Raw genomic sequence first — 10,047 nt, 5'->3', positions numbered from 1 at the left:
GCTCATTTTAGTAATTTCTAAGAGCCTAAATAATTCTCTGTATCTAATTTCTGGATGCAAGTGCTGAGAGCCAGACTCCAGAATGTGGTGCTCATCCCAAAGTACTGCCACTCATGGACTCCTGACTAGAACATTGTCCAGCAACTAGGACAGCCCCATTAGCTCATCACTCTCTTACAACATCATCCTGATCCACAGTTTCACTAACTGGTGAGTTAAAAATTTTCAACTGTCAGTGCCTCTATTTTCCTGGTCTTAACTCTTTATTAATTTATATAATCACAGAGTGGGGGGATATTCTCACGTGTGTGCCATATTGAAGTACATGGATTGAACAAAATGGTTGGAAAGCCTCTCACATGGGACCCCAGCTATGCACAAGTCAACACTAATATTAATAATTTAATAATAATACTAGTAATAGCTATCATTTAATGACTACTTACAACATGGCAGGCACTGGGTTGAGGAAACAAACATGACTTAGCACACCTCATCTTCACAGCTGTCCTCTGAGCTGAGTACCTTCCACGGGGGGAGAAGAGTATGCAATGTTAAGATCGTGTGGCTCCAATTACTAGCCGCATGACCTCAAGCAAAGAATTCCTCAGCTCAAAAATGGGAATAAGGTACTACATACCTTGTAAATTGTTTGTGTGTGTGTGTGTGTAAAGATTAAATGAGTTATTGGTTATAAACTGGTATTGAAATCGAATGTGTTTAATGTGAGCTTTTAGAGTTACTGTTGTTTAAGTCTAAAATGTGCTATACCAGGTAGAGATTTGGTAGCCATTCATTCCATTTTCTTTTTGCTCTCCATGTTTTTATATCATTCTTCAACCAGTCTGGTAGTCTTCTGACTTGATGTGTGTCTGCTTACAATTGATCACAAAAAGAGCCTCATGTACACTTCCAACCATCCCCTCCAATCTCTGAAGCCAAAGGGAAGTATACACAAGTCAGTTGAAAGAAATGTGTGAGCAGATAAGAATGTTTACAAAGCTGTGTAAAGAGGAGAGTGAAAACCAGCCACAGTAACATCTTGCTGTTTTTCCTTTAAGAATTACCTGGAGCATATATATCTTAATACAGTCAAACACACTACACAGTAAAATCTTTTATGCTTAAAAAATTAATAGACTCCAATTTTACAATAAATTTCATATTAAAAAATAATAAATAAATAAAAATTAATAGCCTGCCTAAATTATTTAATTTTACTTAAAATAGATTCATTATCGTCTTAAATACTTATCCCATCATAATTCTTATTGACAGTTATTTTTTATTTTCAAACTATAAATAACCCAGAAATGAATTTTGTTAAGACACCTGTATCCAAATTTCAGATTATTGAGTGTATGACTCCTTTACATTTTTTCTCCTTTATGGAGATGATTATATGGGATTTTCCCCCTCTTTTGTGTCATTAATATGGTGAATTTTAAAGATTTCCTCATAATGTACTATCCTTGCATTTCTAGTATTTCTCACTTAGTTACTCATGTGCTGTTCTTATTTTCATGTGCTGCTCAGTGCCATTGCATTGGTATTTATAAGTGAGGTTGGTCTGTAGTTATTTATTTATTTATTTATTTATTTATTGGTAGGGGAGAGCACAAGTTGGGTAGGGGCAGAGAGAGGGGAACAGCGGATCTAAAGAGGCTCTGTGCTGACAGGTGGACAGCAGAGAGCCAATGTGGGTCTCAAACTCACAAACTGAACTGCAAGATCATGACCTGACCAGAAGTCAGACACACAACCGACTGAGCCACTCAGGTGGCCCCCAGTACCACGTGGCTGGAATGCAATCAAGGCTTATGCAGGTGGAGGCACAAGGAGGAGGCAGGGGGACTTATGAGTGACTGATGCAAATGCAGGAGGTGCACTAGAAGACCAGGATCAAACTGATACAGAGCCAGAGAGGAGCCAGAGAATCAGCCAGGTGGGAAAGGCTTACAGAGCACCCAGTGAGCCACACAGCCCACTCCCCAGTAAGCCGGCAGAGACCGGACCTTCAGGCCACACCACTGGCCTGCTTGTTACCTTCTGTTCTCCTTGCCTCACTGAAGTTCCATTGGAGCATTCTGGCACAGCCCATGCAACTCCCAGAGCCAAAGTTGTATGGGAAAGAGGCCAAGTGTAGTGGAAAAGGCCTCAGTGCCTCACTTGCTCCACGCTTCTTCTGCCCAGGCCCGGGAGCTCCGTCCCGCTCCCTGGTCCCCAGCTTCCCTGAACCCAGGAGATTCCTCACACAATTCCTGCACAGGGCAGGAGAGGGCCTCTGCCCCAGACCCAGCAGCTACACTTGTTCCACCTTCTCTTCACAAGTAGAGGCCCTGCTTGGATACCATGCATCACCTCCCAAAGCCTACCAGCAGTGGTGATTTTTGCATTATCCACTTATATGATAAATACAGTGCTTGCTAAGTACTTGCCAGGGACAGATATTTCGCAAGAACTGAGAATAGAGCAAAAATAACACTATGTCCCTGCCCTGGTGTAAACAGGCTCACAAATGAATGGCATTGATTTCATGTGAAAGCTGTTGGGGGTACTGATGAGGTGGGCACCAAAGGACTATTTGATTTTTTTGTTAATGCTTATTTTTTTTTTTTTTTTTTTTTTTTTTTTTGATGGGGAAAGGGCAGAGAGAGAGGGAGACACAGAATCTGAGCTGTCAGCACAGAGCCAGATGCGGGACCCGAACTCTCGAACCTCAAGATCATGACCTGAGCTGAAGTTGGACACTTAACCAACTGAGCCACCCAGGCGCCCCTAAAGGGACTATTTGAAATAAAAGTACCAAGCAAGTTCTCCCTGGGCAGAGAGTGAGAACAGGACAATCTGCCCAGCCTGCGCATTTGAGCAGACACCTGAGTGGGGGCAAACCCTCCAGGTGGGAGAGCAGAAAAGTACTGGTTAGAGGATCATTTCTGATATAGAAAAAGAGACTAGGGGCTAATGCACAGCTGTGCTGAGAGTCCAAATGCTTCCCCAAATAGCCTCTGGTTCCACATGACTTACTCCCGTCTGGATGTGGCCATGCAGACATACTCAGCTGATCCACGCATTATTCCCAGGGTGCAGTGAAATCCCATCATTTTCTGTAGGTCCCTTCAATAAAAATACAAAAAAAAATTATAAAGAATTATAAATCTACATTATTCATCATTCCATACGATAATATGGTTTGCTTTTCTTTTTATTTCACTAGGTTAAAAGAATTACTATTTATATTGCCCCCCCTTTTATCACTAAGATATCCTTAAATATTCTAACTTTTTTTTAAAAAAATTTTTTTAACGTTTATTTATTTTTGAGACAGAGAGAGACAGAGCATGAACAGGGGAGGGTCAGAGAGAGGGAAACACAGAATCTGAAACAGGCTCCAGGCTCTGAGCTGTCAGCACAGAGCCCGACGCCGGGCTCGAACTCACGGACCGCGAGATCATGGCCTGAGCCGAAGTCAGACGCTTAACCGACCAAGCCACCCAGGCGCCCCATATTTTAACTTTTTTTTAAGTAAACATGGGCACTTGGGTGGCTCAGTCTGCTGAGTGTCCGACTCTTGATATCGGCTCAGGTCATAATTTCATGATTCATGGGATCGAGCCCTGTGTTGGACTCTGTGTGGACAGTGCATAGCCTGCTTGGGATTTTCTCTCTCCCTTTCTCTCCCTCTCCCTCTCTCTCTCAACATAAATAAATAAACTGTAAAAAAAATTTTTAAGTAAACTCTATGCCACACGTGGTGCTCAAACTCATGACCCCAAGATCAAGTTGACCCCATCAACTCTGTCAGCCAGGTGTCCCTCCTTAGATATTTTAGGGGAGACAGGGAAGTAGCTTCTCTTGTGCAGAAAATTCATATTTGAACCATTTTTTTACATTAGGGTTTTTCTGGTTTTCACAGAATATACCTGCACATTGTAATGGTTTTTCAATTATTTGTTGTTGGTTTTTTTAATGTTTATTAATTTTTGAGAGAGAGAGAGAGAGAGAGAGAAGGGAAGGGTCAGAGAGAGGAGGACAGAGGATCCGAAGTGGGCTCTTCGCTGACAGCACAGAGCCCAATCCAGGGCTTGAACTTAGGAGCTGTGAGATCATGACCTGAGCCAAAATCAGATGCTTAACCAACTGAGCCACCCAAGTACCCCTTCAATTATTTGTTTTGTGTAGAAGGGAATGTGAGGACTTGCTCAGTCCAGGTCACAGGGGAGGGTCCCAAGAGCTCTTTCTCCAGAAACCCTGAGAACCATATGGGCTTCCGTGGCTCTTTAAGCTCCACCCACTTAATTGTAATATAATCAAATATATCAATCCTTTTATAGTTATCACTTTTTGTGTCTTAAGAAATCATATCCTACCTTGTCAGAAAGATATTCACCTATATTTTCAAGTAAAAGGCTTAAAGTTTTACTTTTAACCTACAAGTTTTGAATTCATCTGAAGTTTGTTTTTCTGTGCTTATTTGTCTGAAGTAAGAATCCGGAGTCTTTTTTTGTGTGTGTATGCATAAATAGCCATTTATTATAATATCAATTTCCACTGATGTGACATGCTACCTGTGTCATAATTCAGAGTCACACATATGGGTCTATTTCTGTGTTGTCTGTTCACATTGGTCAGTATCTGGTAGACCAAGTCTCCCTCCCTAAAGATCACCCCCAATCCAATCATCTTCTTTGGAAGTCTCTAGGCAATTATTGTCCCTTTACTCTTTACTGTAAATTTTAGAATCACTTTGTTAGGATCCACAGGAGACTTTACTGGGGTTTTTATTTTAATTGCATTGCATCTAAAGGTCAATATAGAGAGAACTGACATCCTTCTGATATTGTTTTCTTATCCATAAACATAGGCTATTTATTTATGCCTTTTTAAATTTATTTTTTTAAGTTTATTTATTTATTTTGAGAGAGAGAGAGAAGGGGAGAGAGAGAATTCCAAGCAGGCTCCACACTCTCAGCGCAGACCCCAACGCAGGGCTGGAACTCATGAACTGTGAGATCATGATCTGAGCCAAAATCAAGAGTCAGACACTCAACCGACTGAACCACCCAGGCACCCCTGACTAGAGCCTGAATCCACACTAAATACACATATTCACTCACGCACACACAAAGCACACTCTTTCTCTCTGAGAAAGAGTGATAGAATACAATCTCAGTAATTTTCTTGCCCACCTCAGGAGTCTGGACGATTTTAAAGCCAAGATGTTTCTTCAGGCGAGCAGGGAACAAGTGAGAAGCATCCTTTTAGACACAGAAGCCATGAACCCCCTGAATATTCTCAATTTAAGGCCCAAGCCAGGAAGGGATTGTTCACAGACTTGTGGTCATAACTGGGAAGTTACTATCCTGGATTAGTTGGGGGTAGTAACCTATGGGGAGGAGAAAGTTATATCAAAAAGCAATGCTTCATTCATTATTCTTTCAGTGAACATCTTCTGCCAAAGCCCATGCTAGGTATGAAGGTTTCAGAGGTGCTGGTGGCAGCCAAGGCCCTGCCCTTCTGGAGGGTACAGTCTCTTCAAGGGAAGGTGAAAGAACAAATAGCCAAACGGCAGAAGTCCTGCCTTATCAGTAATTACTTTATTTTTTTTATTTTTTGTCGTTTATTCATTATTGAAGGATAGAGAGAGACAGAGCATGAATAGTGGAGGGGCAGAAAGAGAGGGAGACACAGAATCCTAAGCAGGCTCCAGGCTCCAAGCTGTCAGCACAGAGCCCCACGCAGGGCTCGAACTCACAGACCGCGAGATCATAACCTGAGCCAAAGTCAGACACCCAACTGACTGAGCCACCCAGGCACCCCATCAGTAATTACTTTAAATATAAATAGATTAAATTTTCTAATCAAAAGGCAGAGATAAGCAGAATGCATTTTTAAATGATTCATGTAACTACTTGGCAATGAGAAAGAATGAAATCTGGTCATTTGCAACAATGTGGATGGAACTGGAAGGTATTATGCTAAGTGAAATAAATCAATCAGAGAAAGACATATATTTTCACTCCTATGTGGAACTTGAGAAACTTAACAGAAGACCATGAGGGAAGAGAAGAGGTAAAAGTAGTTTCAAATAGAAAGGGAGGCAAACTGTAAGAGACTTAAATACAGAGAACAAACTGAGGGTTGATGGGGGCGGGGAAAGGGGAAAATGGGTGATGGGCATTGAGGAAGGCACTTGTTGAGATGAGCACTGGGTGTTGTTATGTAAGCGATGAATCACAGGAATCTACCCCCAAAACCAAAAGCACATTGTTTGTTAGCTAACTTGACAATAAATTATATTTTAAAAATAAAAATGATTCATATGATTCATAAATGATTATATATGAATCATACATATACATAAAGGAATGGAAAAATTCACTCCATGCAAATAGTAACCAAAGAGTGAATTAGCTGACGTAGCTATACTAATATCTGACAAAGTGAATTTTAAGTCAAAAACAGTCACAAGAGACAAAGAAAGACATTGTCTCTTGACAACAGAACCCCAAATATATGAAGCAAACACTGACAAGGGAGAAACAGACAGTTCTGCAATAATGGAGACTTAGATATGCCCTTTTCGATAATGGATAAAATATCTGGACAGAAGATCAATAAAGAAATAGAGGCTGTGCACAATGCTGTAAACCAATTAGACCTAACAGACATATACAGCACATGCCGCCCAACAACAGAACACATGTTCTTCCTCAGTACACATGCACATTCTCTGAATTGACCATATGTTAGGTCACAAAACAAATCTTCATAAATTTGCAAGGACCATGATCACTCAAAATATCTTTTCTAGCTCATAATGGAATGAGCTAGAAATCAGTAACAAGAAAAAGTAAAATTTACAAATACGTGGAAATCAAACAACACACTCTTAGTCAATACATCAAAGAAAAAAGTTACAAGGGAAATGAGAAAATAGTGGAAGAGGAATGAAAATGAAAGCACATCATACCAAAACGTATGGGATGCAACAAAGACAGCGCTTAGAGGGAAAAGTAGAGCTATTGATGCCTGTATTAAGAAGAAAGAGGGGTGCCTGGGTGGCTCAGCAGGTTAAGCGACCAACTCTTGATTTTCGGCTCAGGTCATGATCTCATGGTCTGTGAGTTCGAGTCCCCCATCAGGCTCTGTGCTGAGGGCGCCAGGCAGCTTGGGATTCTCTGTCTCCCTCTCTCTCTGTCTCCCTCTCTCTCTGCCCCTTCCCTGCTCATGCTTTCTCTCTCTCTCAAAATAAATAAACATTTAAAAAAAGAAGAAAGATCTCAAATCAATAACCTAACTTTACACTTGAGTAATGAGGAAAAGAAGAACAATCTAAAGCTAGCAGAAGAAGTACCTCTCCATCCCCTGTCTTGGGTCCCACAGGCTCCCACCCCCTACAGGGAAACTCTGTTCCTTCCTCCCTGCTCTTTCCTCCCCAGCATCCTGGCAGGAGGGCATCCTTTCTGCACATTAGGGATCCCTCTGGTGCCCCTCATCCCCAGGGAGCCTGAGCAGAAGTTGGCAGACAGGAAACCAGAGGGCTAGTTGCCCAGCCAAAAGCTGACCCAAGGGACAGTCCCACAAGCCCCTGCTGCCTCAGGGCCTGGGCCCTGACTCCACCACTGCCCTGTGCCCCATCCCACCCCCAAAGAATAACACCCAATGGTATCCTCAGATGGAAATGGAGTTAGGCTGGGAATAGGAAAAGATAGAGAACTACCCATTCCTGGGGAGGAAGGGACTTAAATAAATAAGTAGCCAGAAATTGGTCCTCTTGCAACAACCTGGCCAACAATCAGAGATGTGCCCACAGCGCCCCCTGCTGCTTGTGGAAAGAGATTACAGGAGCTGCTTCCTTTTTTTTTTTTTTTTTTTTTTTTAATGTTTTTTAATGTTTATTTAATTTTGAGAAAGAGAGAGACAGCGTGCACAAGGGATAGAGGGGAGGGGGAGGCACAGAACCTGACGCAGGCTCCAGGCTCCGAGCTTCAGCTCAGTATGAGATCATGACCTGAGCTGAAGTCAGACGCTTAACTGACTGAGCCACCCAGACGCCCCTACAGGCACTGCTTCCTGACTAGAGCCTGAATCCACACTAAATACACATATTCACTCACGCACACACAAAGCACAGGGCAAATTCAAACCTTAATAGCAGAATGTAAGAGGGAGTACTGACTGGGCAGGCAATAAGAGTGCCTTCTGGGGTGTTGGGAGTTTTCCTTATCTTCATCTGGATGGTGGTAACACAGGTGTTTGCATATGAATGGAATCATCAAGTGTACATTTACGATGACTGCCCTTTATTGTCTTTTACAGTAACTTTTTTTTACATTAACTGTTAAGTTTTACATTAACTTTTTTTAGCCCATGGGAGTTGAGGTTTATTTACTTCAAGCACCACTTATTGAAAAGACTTTCCTTTCTCCTATAGAATTGCTCTGGTGCCCTTGTCAAAAAAATCAGTTGATGTTTGTCCTTGACTGGAAGCTCTATTACATTTCATTGATCTGTCTTTCTCCTTACACCAGTACCGTGATATTTGATGACTGCCTTATGGAAAGGGTTGAGATCAGTTCACGTAAGTTTCCCACCTGTGTTCTTCTCTTTCAAGTATATAAAATAGACTGACAAAACAAATTCAAGAAAAATTTACAAGTTTAAAAGACAGGTACACACAAAAAGAATCCAACACCTGTATATTAGGAGATCCTGAAAAGGAAAGCCAAAACAAGAGAACAGTACAAAGTCAAGTACAAATAGTACAGAACGAAGAAACTTTCCTTAAATTTGAAAAAAAACATTTTTGAAACCATATATTCCAAGAGAAACTGTACACCTGAGAAAACTGATCCCAATGACCAACACAGGCTATATTCTAGTAAAATCAATAAACTTAGAATAAAAAGAAATATACTTTGGGCATCGAGGCAAAGTAATAATAATAATAACTTACAAGAGAAAGAAAAATCAGGGGTGCCTGGGTGGCTCAGTCAGCTAAGCATCCGACTTCAGCTCAGATCATGATCTCACATTTGTGAGTTTGTGCCCCAAGTCAGGCTCTGTGCTGACAGCTCGGAGCCTGGAGATTGCTTCAGATTCTGTCTCCCTCTCTTTCTACCCTTACTTATTGAAGGCAATGTTTTATACCAGAAGAAACTGGAGTCACATATTTAAGATATTCGAGGAAGGAAAACATGAGCAAAGAATTTTAGGTCTAGCCAAACTGACTTCCAAGTACAAAGGTCAGTGTTATCAATATGCCACAGTCAGCCATGAAAGCAGAGATGCGTGTAGAACTGGCATACGTAAGATGTGAGTACTAAAAACACAAAAATGCCAGAATGGACTTAAACCATCTTGGTAACAAGAAACGGTAAAATTTACCCAGCAGGTGTCATGAATGTGCTGGAGGAGACGAAAGGTTTGTGTCTCACTTGGGGTCTGGAGCTCTGAGCCATGCAGGCTTAACTGAGATGTCATAGGAGTGACAGGAATAACTAGCTTTGTCTCAGCCTGGAGCCCAGCAATAGTCAGGAGGACCATGTGCCCAACTTGGAGCCAGAGTATGAGTCAGGAATCCCAAGGGCTGATTGTTTTTCTTGTAAAGGAGGACTTTGAGGAACTGGCAGCTGCTGGCAGTTTGAGGTATATCCCACAACGTTGCTGCCACTTCCGCTACAGGATATGGTGACCTTGTCTCTCAGGGATCCCAACACTGAGGCCAGCTGAGTCAGCACAGACTGAAGCCTGAAAAGATAAAGAGAATGAGAAGGCAGTGAGAAGCCCCACAGCCAGTGGTTGAGAACTTGGCTTCTGGAACGGAGCTGCTTACTCTTGAAAGCTGGCTCTGCCATTTACATCTGTGTGACCTATTTCTTCATGTGTAAAATAAGGATAAGAGTGATATCAATAATTGTTATTAATAATTGTCTTATTAATAGCAATGAGAATGAAATGCACTAATAATAGAAAACTGTCTGGAACAGAATAAGCACTGAGTGGGTGTTAACTATTAACAACATTATTGAAACCGTGGCTCAG

This window comes from Leopardus geoffroyi, chromosome D3 (genome assembly GCF_018350155.1).
Source record: "Leopardus geoffroyi isolate Oge1 chromosome D3, O.geoffroyi_Oge1_pat1.0, whole genome shotgun sequence".
NCBI lineage: Eukaryota > Metazoa > Chordata > Mammalia > Carnivora > Felidae > Leopardus > Leopardus geoffroyi.
Note: the sequence above shows the minus strand (reverse complement) of the source record.